The following is a 22,695-nucleotide window of genomic DNA, read 5'->3' on the forward strand; positions in this document are numbered from 1 at the left end:
TCTGTCAAAGCATAGACTGACTGTGTAAGACCTCAGAAGGTGTGCTGTGTAATCTGGCACCAAGACATTAGCAGCAGATCTTTTATATCCCTTTGTGTAGGGATCTGATTTGTTTATCCAGCACATCCCAAAGATGCTCAATCGAACTCAAATCAAAGAATTTGAAGATCAAGGTAACAACAAGTGAATGCTGTGTCATATTTCTCAAACAATTCCTGAACATTTTTTTACATTGTGGCAGGGCACATTGTCCTGCTAAAAAAAGGCTACAACCTCTGGGAATGCTGTTGCCATGAATTACTTGGTCTGCCACAGCAGTATGCAGGTGGTACATGCCAGAGTAATATCCACATGAAAGCCAATGATCTATGTTTTCTCTGCAGAATGTTGCCCAGAGCAGCCTCTTCACCTGATATTGTTAATGTAATAACAGATATTGAAAGTTATTTGTTACTTGTTTTAACTTAATATGATTTTAAGCTGGCCTATTGTGATTCTTGGTCTTCAACAGTGTTACGCAAGATTAAAAAGACAGATATCTCCAAACTAATTTGATTTTATCATAATCAGAGTTGATAAAGACTTGTCTAATGATACCCAAATTAAAAAGAAAATGCTAAAATTCTTCATAAAACAAAAATTTTATTAAAAAAAAAAAACAGCATGGATTTTAAAGTAGGAAAATCCACACTGTATCAGTGTGATAATGATGTCATCCCTCCCAGTTGAAAAAAGAACATAACAGCAATAATTTTAAGCAATGTAGTGCAGCCTTAAGAGCTTCCCTATAGTACTTAAGCCTTGATAGCTCGAATTCTGTGATAGAAACGCAACCTTTTATGCCCAGAGTAATTTTACATAGCTCTCCATGGGCAGCTAACACATTTGTCACGCTGGCTGCAGTGATCCACTTGATTGCATTCTGCTGATTGGGCTGTAAGCGGCCTGCTCTCCCATGTTCCCTTTCCCCTTTCCACCTTTCTTTTTAACACTTACTGTGATTGACCAGGCTTGAAAACCAGACTAATGCAACACCATGGCTTAGTGATAATTCTTTTGCAATATTTAAAATGGAAAGTATTTTTTTGTAACTTGCTTTTCCTAATAACAGATACATACCTACATAGTAGTAAACTTTCTAGTAAGAATTCCTAAATAAAATGTATGAAAAGATATTAATGTTGTCTTTCTGCTAAAAGACACAAATACTGAACAAGATGCTTCATAAACAGCTCGACATATCCTATCTACAGCCCAACTCACTTTTTAAACAGTCTAGCATATGTCTAACATAGAGTATGTATTTAATCCATATGTAGAAATAGTAGTAGTGAAGCCTAAAGTGTGCCTATTTTTAATTTTAAGGATATATACTAACACATTAATTACATCAGCTGAGCTTTTGTCTGCGCAGGTAAACTCTCTATTAGAAAATGCAGGTTCCCCAAGAGAGGCACTATGTTATCAGCACTCATCAAAGGTATTGTCAAGAAAATGGAAAATTGGGACTTATACGGCCTGCCTCACATGCACCCTGTATTTAAATGAGACAACCTTATTAATTCTTCAACGTCCAGACAGAACCCAGAATCTCTTTTCAAACCCCCAGACTAATTTTGGTACAATTATGGAAACTAGAAACCTCAAACACCCACACAAATGAACTTAAAGTCCACTTTCATATTGAGCTGCTCCTTTCTGTATTTAGATGTGCAGCCTATGAAGCTGGCTGTCAATACTTATTGCACTTTTTTTTTAAAAACAGTAAAACCTATTATATATAGCAAGCATATCACAATACATAAAGCATGTGTTTATAAGACAGAGGAAGCTTTATCAAAGACTTCCTGGTGGTATACAATTTCGTCAAACATGGGAAAGCATCATGAGAGCTTTTTATACATCGGTAAGAGCTGTTATATACAGTATGTGTGTACACTCCCATGTGTTTGCATTTAACATCTTTACAGCTGCACTGTACAATTCTACTAGACATTTATGGATATTGCAGTCTTACATTACAGAAATTATATCTGAACCAAATGCACTACTAGCGACAATCAGACTTTTAGATAAATTGCATCTATCATGACTTTTATACTGTAGCAATTAAAATGTCAAAACCCAGCAGTAATATGCTAATTTAACATTGTTTTTTGTGCACTCACTCCGATCCGAAATGACACTGAACATTGGAAAAGGCTTTAAAGCTCCACCTACTCAGCACAATCAACTCATGTCATGCAGTACATCTTTTAAAATATTTATATTTTCCCCCTTAAGTTCAGAAAGTTGTAGATAACCTACATTTCGCTAAATTTACTTACATTCCTAATAATATTTAATGGCTTCTAGAGGAATTGATCAAAAATGTCTTTTACACTGAAATGTTTGTTAATTTCTTTATATAAATAAGTATTCCCTCACTTGAATGATATGAATGAATGAAAGCTAAGACTCTCTTGCTAGTGTTTCGACTGTGAAATTAACATTTTTCTTCCAACATAATTAAATCCAAAATTTTATGTTTTTACAAAGAATGCTTTCATGCACATTTAATTAGGTGACATCTCATTTACCTCATTTCCAAAGATAAACGCACATTGTAAAGAAAATCCAATAATAAAAAAAAATGCTTGAAAGTCATTGACAGACTGATGGTTATATCCACAGTAAAAAAAAAAATAACTGAATGATTCATCTACTGTGTCTTGCCTTAAGGTACTGCATAAAAGATATTTGCTGTCAAGTGTATAACTGAGAAGCAGGAAAGTACCTATATCGTGACCGATTAATTGGCCATTAACAAAATTTGCACTGTTAAGACAGAGGGAAGGCTATACAGAAGCCCTGGGATGCCGTCAAAAAGTGCAGCACTGACATTTGTAAGAAACCGTCCGTGTGAGGAAGCCAGATGTCAGTTTTTCCCACCACATTAACCTGGCTGGATTAGGAAGCACACATTGAAAATGTCATGTGTGCAATTCCATCGAGTCGAGTACATCGCTGAGATTTGCTCCGGCCTTCGCTCTCGTTTTCAAAATTATTCGTCATATTAAGACGTGCGTCGTATTAATTTAAATGGAAATGGGCTTTACGGCCTGCATGATGGAGGGAAGGGGAAAAAAAAAAAGCAGCTTGACTTTGAGGGAAGTTGCAAAATGAGAAAATAAGGTGATTAAATTGGATGAATCTCTTGTTGATACATATGTAATTGGAATTCACAATCAGGTTATCATCCATGAAGGACAGCGTGAGTGTGTGCACAAGCACTGCTGCATATTTGCAGTAGAGTAGCAGTGCACTCCTTCAGCACAGACTCTTGGGGAAAAGAAAAAGACAGAAAGGGAGGTCAAATGAATATGGAGAGGAGCCTGCATTCTATAAAAATGAAACCCTTTCTCCGTTTCCCTGTAGACAACACCACGGCATGAAGAGGGATTTTTTTTATATTAAATCAGTCTGCAAGAGTTGGAAAAATTCTTTCTCAGCTGTGGATTTATGCACTACATCAAAGCATTCATTATCTTGATTACACATACTTTTGAATCTATTAGCAGCGGCCACTTAACACATCTGAGGCAGATCTGACAGTGTTTGTGAGAAAAGAAAAACAGATCTTTAACACAAACTTTTAAAAGTATAAAGGACATATTTATGGATTTCATTGTCACCAAGAGCTTTAATTTGATCTTATTGCAATTTCCCCATTTTGCGTAGACTAATGAGCTGTTATTCATATCCATCAAGCAGCATTGATCACCCATTATGTGCATAGCAAAGAACAACACAGAAAAAAGCTTTCTTATTCTTATAAACCATTAAACCATGATGAACCTGATGAGCGACAATGTAATCTATAGCATTTTAGCATGTGCTTAATAACTAAGTGGCTTTGTTGTGTCCCATGCCCATTATTTATAATAAACCTCTGTTGCTTGGCTGAAATCTGGACAGCAAAGCCAGTGGCTAAATTTGTTTCCTTTTCAAACTAAATAATCTTATTACTCCTAACAAACTTAACAATGTTTTGCACTGTTGTTTTACTACAACCAGAACATAATTGCTCCTGAATGTTGAACTAAAATAACGCTGAACGACTTGAATGACGTCACAAAGTGTGAATGAAAAATTATTTCGAATGCATTACAGATACAACCAGCATGATAAAAAAGATGAATGTTCTGATCAGACTTGCATTTTCTTTCTTTTGTTTGTTTGGTTTGCGTTTTCCCCCATAATTGTCACTTAATTTTGTTACCAGTAATTTTCCACACACCATCTATCGTTCCCATTCATAAAACCAAACATACAGTTATACCAACAGCTTAGACGGTGTGGGCAAGCATGTGTTTCCTGCACACTGCTGCTCATTCAATCACAGAGCAGCCTTACACACTTGAAGCAAAGCTCTATCTACCTTCTTCCACATACATGATCTCACAGACACCTGTGATTGGCTTGTGCAACTTTAAATGACAAGGAATATCCCTTCTACCCAAACAGCAAAACTTTGGCTTCTGCCCACAGATGGCTAGGTCTCTATAGGGTAAATGCTTTTCTGTTAAACCACACAGGAACTTAGGTTCATACGTTGTATAATAATGGTGAGAATAAACCAAAATCCATGCATCAGTTACCCTGGTGCATGCATATAAATAAAGGTTGTCTACAAAGTGTCTGGTTTAGGATGCATATAAACAGTTCATTCGGAATCTGTAATCGGAATGAATTTATTTGGATTGGCGAAAAACTCTTCGCGTGTAAACCCAGCCATCGCTTCCCCTGCGAACAATCAACCCAAACAGACTATCCCACAGAGGAACACTGCTGTGTGTTTTTTCCAGTCAGTGATTCTAAAGTGGCAGGCAGACATGCAGCACGGGTGGATAATCTGTAGCCAAAAATACAGGGGACAGGGGCATCCAGCAGTATCACATGCTACAATGGTCGAGTGCTGCTGCTCTGGAGGTCAACATCCAGCCGATGGTGAATCAGTGTGGCGGGAGACACCATTGTTCTGCTCTCTGTTCTGTGTGGAGACACTAAAATCTCTCTGCAGAGCTCTTAAAAAAACACTAAACAGTTCAAGGAAATGATTATAAAATAATCCTACTTTAGTCATCATTTGTTAGACTGAATTGTTTTAAAGAGCCGTTCACTTCGACAAATGATACTTGTAGCAGGTTTTCTTTGCTCTCTGAAAGAAATGCCATATAGTCCTTCTTAAAGGTGACTGAAGGAGAGGGAATGTGAAATAGCGCTCTGAATTGGACTGCTCCACTGAAGACAAGAATGATCTCTCTTCTTTCCCAGAGAGAAGTGTTTATTTTCATGACCTTTATTAGACATTCAAGATTCAATACAACACACAGTCACCCAATGGATTGCTGTAATTACTTTTGCAGATAGAGGTGAAAGAGAGTTCAGGAGCATCAGAAGAGGGAGATTCACATTCTCCGGGTCTCCGTATTCCCCAGGTGTATATGTCACTGTAATCTCTAATGGTTTGCTCCTGCCAGTGAATGTTTTTTTTTTTTTATCTTTGGCCCAGTGTGCTTTCCTAAATTTAGTCATTGCCAACTCTCAGAATATAACTATAACTATGCTTCCATGACCAAAAGATGACAGCCATCATGCTTTCATTCTGTCCTACAGTGTAAGCAGCATTGCTGAATGGCTTTGTACAACTAAAGGAAAGCATTAATTATTTCACTATGCTAAAGTGTAAAAGCTGTGAATTAATCTATACATTACTTTAGAAAGACTAAGAAAGACTGTTGCTTTCAGTTTTTTGTTTTTTAAAAGAATTGCTGATGAAAAAAACTTCAGACGATCATGGTCAGGCAAGTTCAAGTTGACAGGAAAGCTACAATAACTAGAATGACCACTCTGTGCAGCCACGATGTGTAGACCTTTCAACCAAAAACAGGAATCTGTATCTATAGGGACAATGGTTAAATTGAAAAGAATTGCCAAACTAGGCCAAGACTAAAGACTTTTTCTTTTTTCCTTAAACGTTGCAAACAAACCAAAAAAAGCAAGATAATTTAAGCTGTGTCTATGTCTAAGGGTTTGCTGGCCACAATGCTACACAAAACTCACATTTTTGGAAAAAAACGTAATTGTTACTTGCTCAGTGATGTACTACACTTGGAAACCGAGCCCCCATGAGAAACCATTGTTATGCTTATAACACTCTGACTTTAAGAAGTAAAATGCAGAGCCACATACTTAACACAACAGCACAGACGACAGAGCCCACGCTATTCATATCTATGTTGGCCAAGCTGCCAAAGAAATCTTTCTTACTTCGATCTTTCTTTCTTTCCAATCCCTTACCCTAGAAGGAGGATCCTGAATGCCACAGATGCACATTCCCTCACATTTCAAAGCAAAATGTATTTCATCATTACAGTCCTTTGTCTCATTTAGCTATTCATTTCTCATAAAAGCCGATGCTATTTCGAAAAGATTCAGTGTCTTAAGAGACCCTCTGGACCTCTCTCTCTCTCTCTCTCTCTCTCTCTGTCGCCTCCCTCTTTCTTTTCTCTTTTTTCACTCTCTTTCACATCTCTGTGTCACTTTTTGACTTAACCCAAGGGTGTGCATCTTAAGGAAGCTCTCTCTGTCAACTAGTTTTACAAAACAGCTCTCCATTATAGTCCTATAATGAGACTTTTTGATCAGAAGTCAGGTGATAACAACTAACCTGCATTAATCTCTCCGCCTTTCCACCAGATCCTGGTTGCACAGGGGAGAAACAAGCAAAACTCATCAGCTCGCCAAGCCTGGCAGGCATGACTGCACAAAAAGAGATCGCTTTGTTCCACTTTTTCATTCTCACCCTTTTTTTGTCACCGCACCTGCTCGCATTAGATCAGCACAGATAATTTAAGCTCAGCAAATGCTCTTGAGGCCAAAAACATTAAAGAACATTTAGGAACTTATAACAGTGCCCTCAGCCTTATGTGAGTCTTATGATTAGATTTTTGAAGCAAAAGAAACTCGCTTCTCTGATAGGAACATGATTAGTCAATAACACATTTTGAAAAATAGCATGATCATAAAAAATGCCATTGACTTTCAACACTCACATTTGATTTATTATTTATTTTCCCATTTACCATTAGTGCTAAAAGGCTAGTTGATCTATCAGGAAATCAGAATGCATGGGTGTAAATAATGACAGACCGTCTTGAGTCTTGAGGAAAAAAAGGTTCTCTGCAGTCGTTCTCTCACTAGAAAAATATATGCATGCGTGTTGTATGAAGCTTAAATTATCACGTCCATCACTGGGCAAAAAAGCCTAGTTGCACTAAATGTCTGTCAATGCTGGATTTAATTACAATAGTGTGCATGTTGTTAATTGAGGCACTGATGTGCGCACACACACAACATATTCAAAGGTAACCTTCCACAAAACATGAGGATTTCACTGACACATGGTTGAAAAACAGGGCCTGTATGTTTTTTTTTCCCTCTACCACTCACAGTAGTACAATCCTGAGTGCTGTTTTGTTTCTTATAACATTGCCATGCCCCTGTGCTCCATACAACAACTTCTTCTGCTCCAGTTCCATGCTAAAGAGAGAAAAAAGTGCCCTGGAAGGACCCTGATATTTAATATGAGGCTTGGAAAGACAAAGTAACCCACACCGTCGCTATCACATGTCTTCGCACCGTTCACAGCCCCCGGCTTACAGCTGCTGTCAAACGAGGAGTAACACCTCGCAATAGTGCTTCTTCATTAGAAAAAAAACACACCAGCTGTTATTTCTAGCAGAGAAAACAGGATTGTTACTGTGTTCTTCAGCAGGAACAGGCTCACCTGCACTGCTGACTATTTTGTGCGGTGGTGCAGCTGCAAGGGGGGGCGGGGTGCTTTTCTGTCTCTGACAGATAACTGCATTTCCATTTCATCAAGGTCTGAGCAGGAAGGACAAAATATTTATTCTTCATGTTGACTGAAAATCATTATTGCGGGAAAAATATGAAAGAGACCTGTGTGCATTGCGGTGCCGCCGGGAGCGAGCACATCACGTCAGCTGTTGCTCACTGGTGAATCCTTCGTGAGTTTTTGTCAGACACAGTTTATGTTCTCTCGAGTGAATGGCTGTTTTTGTTGTTTTGCTCTGAAAGATCTTCACGATCTATTGTTCTCCTGTGAGAGTTCAGCAATGACTGTGATGAAAGAAAGCCTTTTTAATATATAAGCACTGTCTAATCTATAATAACAAATAACAGAAATCACATATAATCATTTTTATTTGTTGTAGCAGATCTGCTAAACAATTGCTAGTGGAGCAACTGTGTAAAAGCCTATGCAGATCCTTAAAAAGAGTGATCAAGATACTACAAAGAAATCTTTTGAGCTGTTTTCTCAAAAATCTTTTGAGAATATCAGAGGAAGAGTGATTTCGCAGTGTTTAAAAGAGTGTTTGAAAAGCAGATTTTAATAATTAATTGCTGAATCTTGAACAGCCAAATGAATGAATCTTTGAGAATCTTTGTAAATTTTTTAGTTTTGTTCATATGAGGAAAAAGTAATTGAAATTACATATTAAACAGAAAAGATTCCACCAACATATCTACTTATGCAAAATTTGTTTATATTCTAAGGAGAAGTAAGAAGCCAAAGAAAAGCAAAAATCTGACACCAGAAATACATTATGTAACTGTGAGAGTAAAAAAAAAACACCAGGTTGTTTGTAAGGAATGATGGGAATTGTGAACTTCAGTGACATTATGACTGAACAAAAGACTCCACAGAAGAGATTCAGAAAGTAAACTAATCCTTTGAGCCTATGAAGATCAGAAGTGTCGGGTGGTAAACTTTTAATTTGTGTTTCCTGTACAGATGTACTGTGTTTTCACATTACAAATGAATGAATTATGTGCATAAAACATAAGACCCAAAATCAAATGAATTAAACATTCTCAGGAAAAATTCATTAGTCAAATTAAACAAACCTTTTATTCATAAACAACCCATTGGTGGCATGTTGTAAATTTAATTAGGTCATTCAAGAGGTAAAAGTGGCTAGATATCAAATCAGCAACTAACAAATAATTAAAATAGGATTAGGTTTAAAAGATAATGCACAAACTACAAAGAAATGCTCTATACCATTTTTTTAATAATTTTTTTTATTTGAAATTCTAATCATTCTGGGATTTGTTGCACTGATTTGATGCACTGAGGAAATATAGAAAATGAATGAACAGATTTGCACAAGCATAACAAAAAAAACCCTCTTATCTTTTTGTACTTTTGTATTATAAATCTTGCCATTTATAGTGATTATACCTCAAAGTGAAACATCATATAGGATAGTGTCTACACAAACCGCCTGATAATGGCAGCGGTGTGTTCAATACATTATTGCACATTCAAATAAAAACAACTGGAGGGCAGGTATTACAATTGTTTAATCAGCTAAAAAAATAACTTATATTGCTCACTAAGCCTGAATTTTTGTCGAAATGATATACAAGGTAACAATTTTTATACAGAAGAATAAATGTTTGAAATGTTTTTATTATGAACATTTTCTCTCTGCCTTTGATGTCTGTTACACTTAAAGTGCAATTATGTACAGTAAACGTGAAGCAAACTTTACTCTTCTGGGAGTCTCTTTGAGATCTTAAATTGGCTCAGCTAGTTAAAACATTTAGCACATGCAAAAGCCTTATGTAAATGCTGTTTCCTGATACCACTTTTCATGTCATCATTTACACAATTACTCTTTGTAAATCAAAACAACTCGTGCAATTAGGTGCAATTAATAATTTGTGCATAGAAATGACTACTCTTTATTTGCCTTTCCTGTAAATCACAGTGTGCATGCTGCTTCGGAATAGTTAATATTATTTTTAATATGTTTGTGACGGGTTTTTTATCCATTAATTACACACAACTCAGCTGCTATAAGGTAGGGTCGTGCATATTGATTAGACACAACAAACATCAAACTGTCCCAAATCCACATTTTTATCTTAGTAAATTGACATTCCTCGTTTGCATCCTTATTTAGATGTCAAGTAGTCTGACATTCAAACTGATTTATAATAACCCGAATGCCTAGAATTAACTCGTGCTGAAACGATGTAAAAAGATATATTTTAAAAAGCAACCATTAGTGACACCTTCTCTTAAACGATTAATCATATTCCATGTTTGAAAAATATATACCGTATTTTTCGGACTATAAGCCGCTACTTTTTTTCCTACGCGGCTTAAGCAACGAAGCGGCTAATTTATGATTTTTTTCCTGGGTTTTTCCCGGTTTCACAAACCTTAAGCCAAAAAACTGAGCCCCATAACAATGAAATTTCTGAACGGAAACAAAAAAACGCACCTCACTTGTGTTCTGAGCTGCACGGCATCGGTAGAAAAAAAGTTTTTTTTTTTAAACGCAGATAAACTCTCGACAGAAATAGTTGTAAAAGGAAGGAGGAAGACAGTGAACAGTGACTTTCTTGATCGGCTACTGTTTAGATACAAGCCATTGTAAGGCGTTGAGTCTGGGTAAAGGGAGAGCTCGAGTTGTAACTCCAGTTGCAACAGAAATCATATAAGCACAGACAGGTTTCCAAAACTCGTGCTTTTTTATTTTTCTTGGCAACAGCGTTACGGGTTAGTCAAAGAAACTTTGAAATCAGCATCAGAAAATATTAAGGACATATTCCTCGTCTTGAACACACGCAGTAATACTGGAAAAATGCAGTGGCAGGCTATTCCCAAAATACAGCTATGCTTCTAAAGGAAGCGCAACAAATTTCACCCGTTACACCGTGTGTAACGTGTCTTTCGTTAACGCCTGTGTAAAGTACATTAGTGTGGACAGGCTTATAGACAGGTGCGGCTTATTTATGTTAAAAATAAAAATATTTGTCAAATTCAGTGGGTGCGGCTTATATATGGGTGCGCTTTATAGTCCGGAAATTACGGTATATATATATATATATATATATATATATATATATATATATATATATATATATATATATATATATATATATATATATATATATATTAATGCAGCATGCGAAAACCTTCAACGCAACATACATTAATTCATGATGTCCTTTCTTCACTCGGATAAATTATTTTTAATAACTATACATTTGTTTTACTGATGCACCAAGTCTTAAATGAAGCACCAGAATCCGCCATGATGCACATATCCGGCAATTAAAACCGTTCGTGTGGAAACATAGCAAAAGTTCCGTTTGGTGATTTACTTAATTTAAAACACTATAATTTCTTTAAAACATTTCCAAGAATATTTTGTGTGAATGCTCTATGTTGAGTTTGGTTTCACTAATAATAAACATACATTTGCAAAGATTCTTCATATTTGTCCATTCCCATGTTGATTAGAGTAATAAACAATTCAAAAGTATTAATTTAAAGTACATTTAGAACAGATAAAAATGTGCGATTAAGTTGCGATTAAACACAAGTTCACTCATGACAATTAAATATTTTGATCGATTGACAGCCCTATTATCTCACACACACACACACACACACACACACACACACACACACACACACACACACACACACACACACACTGCAACAGACATAAGGCAAAAAAACAACAACAATCTGATTCTGCTCACTATCACAATACTGGCAGATCTTTCAGACCAGCACACATCTGGCACAATACTCCAAACTCTTGAAACATTTCAGCCGTGCTTTTTCTGCACTTCGTCTGGTTCGAAATCAGAGCACATGGCTTTGCATGATAGCATTTTGAGCTAAGGAACAGCTGTTTGGATGAATCTTTAATGCTCATTCCAATCAACATTTCCCTCTGCCACTGTACAGCTGTGCCCCCCACCCCCTATGCTGTTCCAAATGCCCATCATGCATCAGGTCTATGCTCTTCCCTGCTCATTAAAGCTTGTGTCACCCGGTTACTTTTGGCTTCAGTGCCATTATGTACGGAAGATGGATCGCAATAGAACTGGCTATTACAAGCCTGCATGTTGGACCATAAAATCAACATTATTCATTTGTTTCACAATTCAAGCTGTTCCTGTTAGAAAGACATTCTGCCTACAGTACATGTTGTGTGCTGCCCAGGTCAAAATGAAGATAACAATGACACATAATAGCACACTTAATAAAATTTAATGTAAATGAGATATTGTTGCGCTAACTAGAACTGCATGAACAATATGCTCTCAATTTGGTTTGACACACACACCATGCAGCAAGACTGAAGAGTAACTCTTTATAATTTTACATGTGCTTTTAACTGTCCATGTGTCAGTACCAGCTGTTTAGAATTGCGGAATGATTAAAGGGGGAAAAAAACAACAACTGGAGAAACCGTGATGATTTTTAAAATGTATGCTTAATTGGAAGGATACAAATTTTACACCAATTTAAGTCTAGTGTCAAAGATTTTGCGGGGACGTGTAACATCACAAAAAATGCTTTGAATTAAAAAAAAAAAGAACAAGCTTTAACAGCAGTAGTTCTGCAGGGGCTCTCTCCCAATCCCCTTAAAAACCAAAAATCGCATCAACAGACGTATGGGTATGTTACTGAGTCGACTGAACAGCTTGCTACTGCTTCAAACAAAACTGAAATTACCATTGGTGGAATAACAATATCCAATATTCTATAAGATTCCATAATTACTGCTCTTCTGTCAATCCAGGCTGTAGACCTATACAGATGATCAGTGACTGTTTTTTGCATCGTAGTGTACAAGGAAGACATGCTTTAAAACTCTTTTTGGCACCTACTTAATGAAACAAAATTTCACACAGATTTCCAAACAGCTGATTTACTAGCAGTCTTTTAACAATGTCCAAGGATCTGCTCTCCCAGTAGTACTTACAACAACACATGTAAGTACTACAATATTTTGGTTTTGTGTCCTAATGAACAAGTATCAGAATGTTTTCACTGATACCGACTTCATACAGGCATCTGCTTAATGCCTTAAATGTAAATGTAAAATGTAATGTAAATGCATTAGGTCTAATATTTTTAAGCCCATATCACTGAAAATGCCTCACCAGCAGTGATTGAGATGGATTATTTACTTTATCTTCTGTTTTATACCTGCCAAAATACATTTGAATGAAAAAACTAAATGTAGTTTTATTAAGCACACATTGTTCAATTTATGTAAAAATAGCAAATGACAAACCTTTCTATTAATTTATCACATTTGCTATTCAGCGATAAAAACAACATGAGCCTGGTAGGGTATTATTCTTAATAATATACATTTTCAAAATCTTTGAAATCATGAATGCAGCTGCCCTTTTTCAACTATAAAGTGTTTATGTGTAAAAGTTTGCCCTCATCATTATTATCATGCTATAAATGAGACCTCATGATATAATGCATTGCTCAATTCAATGAGTTTCGTCCTCATCAGTATAGAATAATATAGTACAGTTGAATTTTAAGTAATGCACATTAAATCAAACTGCTCTTAAAAAAATAAACTGTAATCCCATACATTTTTTCTCTGAGAAAAAAGACATCAGTTACAGGGCAAGACCAGCACATTCCAGGCATAAATGTACGCCATGTTTTTTTCTATGTCTTTGTGCACTTAAACTGTACATAATCAAATTATTGTTAAATTAAGAGGTAAGCTTGGGCTATATTCAAAAATGGAAACCCAAGAGCAAGACTTTGACTCATGCTGCTTTCATTATACATGTTTGAGTAGTGTGACATAAAAAATAAAGAATAACACGATTTACCTGTCTACAGAGCTTAGATGTTTTTCCAAGAGATGTTTGCCTGACGGTTGTAGAAGATGACTTGCAGTGCAACCTGCAACAGTGGATCGTCTGCTAGCTCTGAAACAAAAAAAAGGGAGGTGGGGACGATTGTTCATTTACAGGCACAAAAGCATGGATTCCTGTGGGAGTTTAGAAGCCAAAGCTACGGGCAAATATAAGCCGGCATGCATGAAAAGATCTGTGTGTTAGTGTGAGAGACCCAATTGGCCAAAACAGTTGAGAATTCCATTTCCTTTTATTTCCACATTGATAGAGATATACTGTGCACCCTGGGGAGGTGGGGAGGGGTTGCTGGGGATATCGAGGAATTCTCAGTGTCTGTATTTGTGTGTGTGTGTGTTTGAGGACAGCAGAGTGCTGTGGGATCCCAGAGCACTCGTGTGCACACACACACACACAAGTCGTAATTGGCTCTCGATGAAGAGCCATAACCATACATCACACGGCTAGTAAAGCGCCATGTCCACAACCAACAAAGCTGAAGCCAGATCTATTTCTGCTGCACACACACACACACACACACACACACAAACCCATCAAATATGACTCTTTATACAATATATAATACACTCAGAAGCACACAGAAAAAAAACAGATAGCGCATTTAGACTGACAGAGACACACTATACTTTGCTCACTGGTATACATTACATCAAACACATAGGCACACCCACACACACACAGAGGCACTAAATTACACATAAAACATTCTGGATTTGCCAGATGTGTCGCTATGTTATCTGTTCGATCAAAGAACCAACAGAGAACAGCCATACCTTGAATCATACCCGCTTTCTACACCATGCCACACACTATGTGTGCTTAAGTGTTTTGTATTCACTAAACTCACAACTCAACTTCAAGAACAACTCCTTCACGGAATCCTACTTTCTTATATAGCATTAATCTAGATGCTTCCTCAAGACACATTTAAAGCAAATGTGTGTCCCCACATCATATCCAGCTATAAATCCAGCAACAAAACCTACCTCAGATATGTGATGACAGGACTTGATGTAATTTATCTAATTCATGTCTGAAAAAGTCTAACCTTCACAGGAACAGACAGTCTGTGCCTGACCCTGTTTCCCTGCCTTGAGGGAGAGAGAGGAAAAAGGAGAGAAAGTCCTCCATCTGGATCTTCACAGGGGAAAGACAGCGCAGGTTCCTGCTCATTATTCTGCCCAGGCACTCGAGGCCAAAGGAAATATCTCTCATTTTTCTTGTCAAAAGTCTCTGTTAATGGTGTGCTCTCAGTCAGTGGTGAGACACAAAGCTGGATTTGGCCCGCTCCAACCACGTATGGAGTCACGATAAGTACAGCGACCCGTTCTAACGAATGTTGCCTCCTTCTGTTTCTTCCTCTCTTGCCTCAGGCATCCTGAACACTTACTGCTAGACTGAAAATCTTTGTTTGGCTGATATTTACATGCTGCACTTTTTGATTTGAAGCTTTGCTAAAAAATTTTATCCTAGTCAACTTTAATAATAAAATAACCATTATACTATATATAATACTATACTATATATAATTATATATTACCCAAGTTACTATATGAACTATATGTTACAATATTTGCAGTAATATTATGTAATTATATGTTATTAAATTATAATAAATGTTATTATATGTAATGTAATCATTGTGACATTGCACTAGAAAATTGTATTGACATTGCTTGGATATTTTTTGTTTTCATTTTGTATAAAGACTGCTGTGTTTGAAAATCCCAGGAGATCAGCATTTTCTGAAATACACAAGCCATGACACATAGATCACATATGTTCCATAGTCTAATGTGAACATTATCTGAAGCTCTTGAACTGTATTTACATTTCTTACAATTCAATTGTGTCCACCAACTATTGCTTTAATATCAGCCATTATATCCTTGCAGACCTTTGACATTTCACTTGTTCATCCGTTGAGGTAATCTGATGAAATCTCTAAGGGGAAAATGGCTCCAGTCAAGCACTGCCCACAGAATATGGCATTGCTTTGCAATATAGAGTGAAAGGCTTCCTTGTTTAAGACTTTTACCATGTATAAATCTTCCTTTTTATCCCCACCAAAGCACCCCGGACATTACATCCCTTCCGCCATGCTTGACAGATGGCACCAAGCATTCATCCAGCATTTCTTTTCTTTTTTTCTGTATGTAACAAATGTTCTCCTTTGTGATCCAAACACCCAAAATTTAATTTTATCTTCTTCTGGCTGTGTTCTTTGGCCCCTCTTAATCTTTTCTTTTTATTGGCCAGTCTTAGACTTTTTCTTTGCAGCCCTGCCTAGAAAGCCATCATTCTAGAATCACATCTTGACTGTTGACATCTTGACTAGTGTATTGTGGGTACAATTCAATGAAGCTGCCAGTTAAGGAGGTGTCTTCTTTTCAAACTACAGACTTTGATGCACTTGTCCTCTTGCTCAGTTGTGCACCAGGGCCTCCCACTCCTATTTCTATCCTGGTAACAGCCTGTTTGTGCTGTTCTTTGAAGAGAGTAATAAACACCATTGTATGGAATCTTCAGTGTCTTGGCAATTTGTTGCATGGAATGGCATTTCGTTTTTTAGAAAAAGAATAGACTGCTGAGTTTTAGAAGGGAATTGGGTTTTTTTGGCCATTTTGGGGCTGTAATCAAACACACTTAATCAATGCTGCTGCTCCAGATACTCAATGAGCCTAAAGAAAGCCACTTTTATTGGTTCTTTAATTAGCACAACGGTTTTGAGCTGTGACACCATAATTGCAAAACGGTTTTCTAATGATCAATTAGCCTTTTAACATAATAAACCTGGATTAGTGATGTGCTATTGGGACACAAGGGTGATGGTTCCTGAAAATAACCGTCTTTACCTCGAAGGGTGTGCTGTGGTATCTGGCACCAATATGTTAGCACTACAGATGCTAGATCAGATTTGGATATAGAGAATTTGGAGGCCAAGTCAACACTTAAAGAAAACATGACACAGTTGTCTAGTCATCACAATTTTTCCCCGGTAAAGATCTTTGTTCTTGCCCATTTTTCCTACTTTATTCTTTAACCTTATCTGACTTTTTGCTTGCTGCCTAATAAATCCCACCTCCATGCCACTGTAATGAGGTAATCAATGCACTTTGTTGATGTTTGTGATTTTAATGCTATACTCATTGTGTATATACACTCTGTTCCTTACTCTACAGTATAAGCATACTAGAGGTCACAGGTAATGTAGGGTTTGAAGATTATAGGATGTTGATTTTGTATGAAAGATTCTGAGCCATGATGCAACAAAATAGACATTTTTCCAGTATCCAGTCTCTTCAAACAGTACACATACATAATTAGAATAATTGAAATGACAGCAAGTCACCTGCTTCTTTCAACCAGAACTGATGCAAGTTCTGCCATACTATCTGTCATTCATCAGTCTCCCTTTATGTATCCTGCACTCTTCAACCTCTAATACTGCACATTTAAATGTGCATCCCTCCATCATACCCGGTCTGGAATTCACTCAACACAGAGCCGGATGCTGTGTACAGGAAGTGCATACAAGCATTATTAAAAGAAATGTGCACAGCATATGTTGCTGCTTAATAGAGCTAAAGTCAAATAGGCTTTTACAGAAGTGCCTTTGGGGGTAAATGCTGGTCAGCACAGTAAGAAAAGAGGTCAGAGTGCTGATTCCTGAGTCAGAGGCATAGATAACCCCATGTTCTGTGGTCAGAGGCCTTATCTAGACTACATATTCATTTTCTGTTTACCTTCACTAATGCGCTTCAATGTGTCCCTGAACACGAGAGGAAACAGACTTCCTAGAACTATGAAACATACATATATAATATATAAAATCCTAGACATTTCCAGAAATACAGATCCTCAAAATGTCCCAGTTTTTTATTTGTGTTTTATTATCTTAGTGCTCCAACCATGCATCCTCAGCAGGAAATACAAATAATTGTAATTTCCTCTTACTATGTAATGTATATGGCAATAAATATCTATTTGACTTGGTTAGACTGACCTATGTCCAGGATAAAAAGGTCAATGAAGATGAATGACACAACCTGAACACGGAGGAGGAGTGTGCATGCTTTCAATGTGGCTGCTGAATCGAATAGGCTACAATTAATACATTTACAAATGTTCATACAGTCCCTTACAAAAGTCTTGTCGCTTGTGTACAAATTGCCGCTGAAATATATTTCTAATCAAGATTCGTTTACAAGAAATAGTTTATTTTAATCCCAACAGCTTTTGTAATAATGTTTCAGTACAAAACAAAACTGTAAAAAAAATTCTAATATTCACAGCTTGGTAAAGCCCATTGAGTTAATTTTTGCAAAGACATGTGTTGTCGCCTTGTGATATGAGCCTTACCTGTGACAAATAATAGATCATTTAGGTCTCAGGTGTGTATAAAAAGAACCCCATTACACTAAACCGTCACATCAACTGCAACTAGACCTCTGCAAACATGCCTAAAATTCACCCTGAGACTAAAGTTTTAATTATCAAGAGTCTGAAGACCAGATCCACTGCTGATGTGGCAGACACCTTCAATGTGTCTCAGCGTCAAGTACAGAGGATAAAAAAAAGATTTGAAGAGACTGGAGACGTTTTTGACAATGTCAGGCAGACCCTGCAAGACAACTGCTCGAGAGGACCGTTTGTTGGCTCGAAAATCCAAGGCCAGCCCATTTTCCACTGCAGCAGAACTCCACGAGACCTGGTCACCTGAAGTCTCTGTGTCAACCAAAACAGTTTGTCAGATTCTGTCTCGAAATGGCCTCCATGGTCGAATCAGTGCCCAGAAGCCAGCGCTAAACAAAAGACAATTGAAAAAACGTGTGGCATTTGCCAAGGCCCACAGCCTGCTAAAAGGATGGACGCTGGAAACGTGGCAGAAGGTGAATTTTTCAGATTAATCTTCTGTTGAATTACACCACAGTTGCCGCAAATATTGCAGGAGACCTACTGGAGCCCGCATGGATCCGAGATTCACGCAGAAAACAGTGAAGTTGGGTGGCGGAAAAATCACGGTCTGAGGTTACATCCAGTATGGGGGTGTGCGAGAGATGTGCAGGGTGGAAGGCAACATCAATAGTCTAGAATACAAAGAAATCTTAGCTACCTCTTATATTCCCAACCATAAAAGAGGCCAAATTCTGCAGCAGGATGGTGCTCCATCGCATACTTCCATCTCCACATCAAAGTTCCTCAAGGCGAAGAAGATCAAGATGCTTCAGGATTGGCCAGCCCAGTCACCAGACATGAACATCATTGAGCATATGTGGGGTAGGATGAAAGAGGAAGCATGGAAGACGAAACCAAAGAATATTGATGAACTCTGGGAGGCATGCAAGACTGCTTTCTTTGCTATTCCTGATGACTTCAATCAATAAATCAATAAATTGTATGAATCCTTGCCAAACCGCATGGATGCAGTCCTTCAAGCTCATGGAAGTCATACAAGATATTAAATTTGGATCTCACCGCACCACTACTTAATTTGCTGACATTTTATATATATATATATATATATATATATATATATATATATATATATATATATATATATATATATATATATATATATATATATATATATAAATGCTCAATGGCAAAATATCAAACAATATTACAAATAATGATCTAAATAAAAAAATTAGTCGACAGGACATTAGTCCAACATCTAAACCAATGAGCTACCTCTCCCCTACACCCAATTACACACCTACTGTACCCACAGCCACTGTGTAAAATAACTTTGTTTTAACTTTGTTTTAAACTTTGCTAAGAATACATTTAGTCGAATGGTTATCTTTTGAGACCAAGCTTTTATACCTCATTTGCTACTTGATCCTGATCTGTTTTTGCGGTTTCAAATTTTTGTTGAGCATTTTTTGTTGAGCATTGCCTGTCTTTGACATTGAGCTTGACCTACGTGTCCAGTTGTTCGTTACTGTGTTTATTAAGTTTCCCTAATGTGCACTAGCATCTGTTTACTGCCTTTAACATGACAGTTTAAGCATTGAAAACATGCTTATTTTTACATCAAACATTTGAATCATTATCATGATTTTATCTTTGCAACCTAGATAAGTATAGAATTAAATTCTACTGTTTCTAGCTTTCCCAGTTCACTGTAGCAAAAGCCTATTGACCAGTGGTTTGATTTTAAGACATTTCTTTGCCATTTTGGACTTGATTCTAGTTCCCCCCAGGATTGTATTGTAAATAATGTATTACAGACATTTGGTCAAAACAGCAGACAGTGTGACAGAAAAGACTGATTAACATTCCTGCGGCTAAGAACATAGTATACTCATAAAAACATGAGGATGAAAAGGTCGTGCGAGTTGAAACTGTTTTTGATTTCTTTAAAAAAAAATGATACTAAATGAACTTGCCACACAAAGGTTTGCAAAATGGTTTCATCAGTCACTCCGTTTAAAAATTCTCTTTTTTTAAACTCCCTATTAGCCTTTGTAGCATTTGATGTTTTAAAAATGTTTAGCCAAAAAAAATAAAAACCTCAAGCATTTCATATGTTGCATCTGTGCAAACACATAGTCAGCAATTACTGTGTGTCAGGTTTGATAAATTGAAACAGGTGTTTCATTATGGACATATTCACCTAAAAATTTGTATGACTTTTACAGAACAGCTGTGACACTCCTTGTTACTCTAATTTTATCATAAGTACATAAAGCCTATTGCATGTGTTTACATGATCGTGACTATCCATTTTTTATGACTTGTAAAACTAGTCGAAATTTTTCCCTTAGGCAGACTCTGAGAGTGTCATAGTGTGAAGTTTTGTAGTATATACAATTAGACTACAAGGAGTTGTCTGCAGTCTTGGTATTTAAAAGTACAGAATGAAAAACCATTAAATGTGTAGGGTTTAATTTTCATCCCAGCAGGTGCATAGCAAGAAGCAAAGTATGGAAAAACTTCTAAACTCCTTAACTTGCTTTTAATTATTGAAAATGGAAAATTTCCCCAAACATTTTAAACAGAAAGTATTTTAAAGCCAATTACTGCAATGACTTGGACAAAACTGTAAATGAAACAAACACGTTCCTGCTTTCCTCCCTTGCAAAAGCCTGTACTTGCCAACAAGAACCGACCGCCTTCATCAGCTAACGATCCTGACCTAATTAACTGTCTTTGTTTAATAAAATTGCGCCAGTCAGTTTACAGCTACATCTTCCCTCAGTCTGTTTTTACATTGCTTACTGATCACAGTTTTAATTAGCTCAGGCCCCTGCTGCAACAAGACTTGTAAATCCATATTGATATTTTGCTGAGTTTGTGGCGAGGGCAAATCTTCATATCTACCCCTCCCCAACCGTGAAGCAAGAAGGTTTATGCCTCAAATCACAAGTCTGCAACCACTATAAGCTCCTGGTTTACATGCCCCCGGAGGCAATTTTTTATCTTCTTTCATTTGAAGCGGGGAATTAACTATAGCCTCAAAAATGTAAAGCTTTCACTGCAGTAATTATCCTCTGTGAACATAAAGGGCTAGTTAAACCGAGGAGCTTAGATTTTTACATGACAATGTAGATTATATTTAAGATTTGATATTACAGGTTGTAATAACTAATCTCTGGATTTGACCCGGATAAATTAAAGAACATGCTATGAATTATCTCTGAGACCTAACTGCATATTTTATTTAATCCATGCTCATAATGACTTTAACACATGTTAGTCTTTAAGATAATGGTGAGTGGGGAAGAAATAAACCACGACTGGGTGGTTTTGAATGTTCTCCTGAATAACAGATTGTGCTTTAAGTGTTGTAGTCCTCTTTTTTCACAGCAATTCACAATCAGTACCTGGGCTTGTTTTTTTTTTTTTTTTTAGCAGAGTTGTGTGTCTTATTATTACCTTTGTAACAGTTGTATCATTTTATACTTCGCTTCTGTACTTAAATAAATTTATAAGTATCTTCAAGTTTTTACCTTGGGAATGGTTTACATCACATTTTAATATCTAATGTCTAATGATTTATATACTTTTTATACTTTTAATTTACTTTTTACTCCACTACTTTTGGAATAAATTTTGTTTTTCATTACTTCTAATTGAATATATAAATTACGTTAAATGCGAACCTGTAACTAGACCACAAGCATAACAACTAGCTTTTACAATACAAACTTTCTCCTAAAAAACCATTTGATGCACAGAACAACTATACTTTGAAGTACATAAATCTTAACAATACTGTCTTCTTAGATCAATAGTTTTACTATGACTATCGATTCAAATACTAAACTACCAAACTACTTTTGTACTTTATGTAGAGTTAAACTTCTACTGCAGTAATATTTATGCGGGGGATAAACTAAAACTTAAATGTGTATTTTGCAGAAGCACTGACCTACATCTACAACCTTAATTCCAATATTTGTTCTATAAAATTGTAATAATTTATTCCCAACAGTCTATTCTCTTCATTTCGTAGCGTTTCTCTTGGCTGCACTGCTTCTAGTACGTGTACGTGGATGTTCGATTTTTTGTCCAATCAGATTTCAGCCTCTATGTGCTGCCATGTCAATCTAATCTGCCCAGGGCCTTCAAATTCAATAATGCTGGCACTTTTACCATAGTCTCCTTAAGAAATAGCTCTGTTTATTTAACCAATTAGTTAGCTCGCCCAGCATTTTTCTGTCCTCTGATTGGTTGGTCAACGGGAAACTGTTACAGCCAAATTTGACTAGCTAACGTGTGTAGCTCTGCATTCATTAATAAATCTGAGTTAGACTTTTTTATGCCTACAGAGGAAGAGAAAATGATTTGGTCTCGAACATACAAAAAATACATTTTCAAGAAAAGTTAGACAGTGTGAGGAGGTCGGCCAACCCCGAAGCTAGCTAGCTTGCCCAGGAAAGGGTTTGTTCG

At 36.7% G+C, this 22,695-nt stretch overlaps 1 protein-coding gene across 6 annotated transcripts in view; it reads right to left on the reverse strand.

The window, feature by feature from the left end:
- Positions 1–22,695, reverse strand: part of mgat4c (mgat4 family member C) — a 138,748-nt gene that overhangs the window by 58,612 nt on the left and 57,441 nt on the right. For 4 of the 6 annotated variants that reach the window (XM_083552107.1, XM_083552105.1, XM_083552106.1 and 1 more), the window contains one exon: positions 13,750–13,848. The exons of the other annotated variants lie outside the window; for them this stretch is intronic. The gene's annotated coding sequence lies outside the window, so the exon portion shown is untranslated. The remainder of the gene's footprint in view (positions 1–13,749; positions 13,849–22,695) is intronic. 6 annotated transcript variants of the gene reach the window in all.

The sequence above is a fragment of the Silurus aristotelis genome (assembly GCF_946808225.1).
Source record: "Silurus aristotelis genome assembly, chromosome: 10".
In the NCBI taxonomy this organism is placed as follows: Eukaryota; Metazoa; Chordata; class Actinopteri; order Siluriformes; family Siluridae; genus Silurus; species Silurus aristotelis.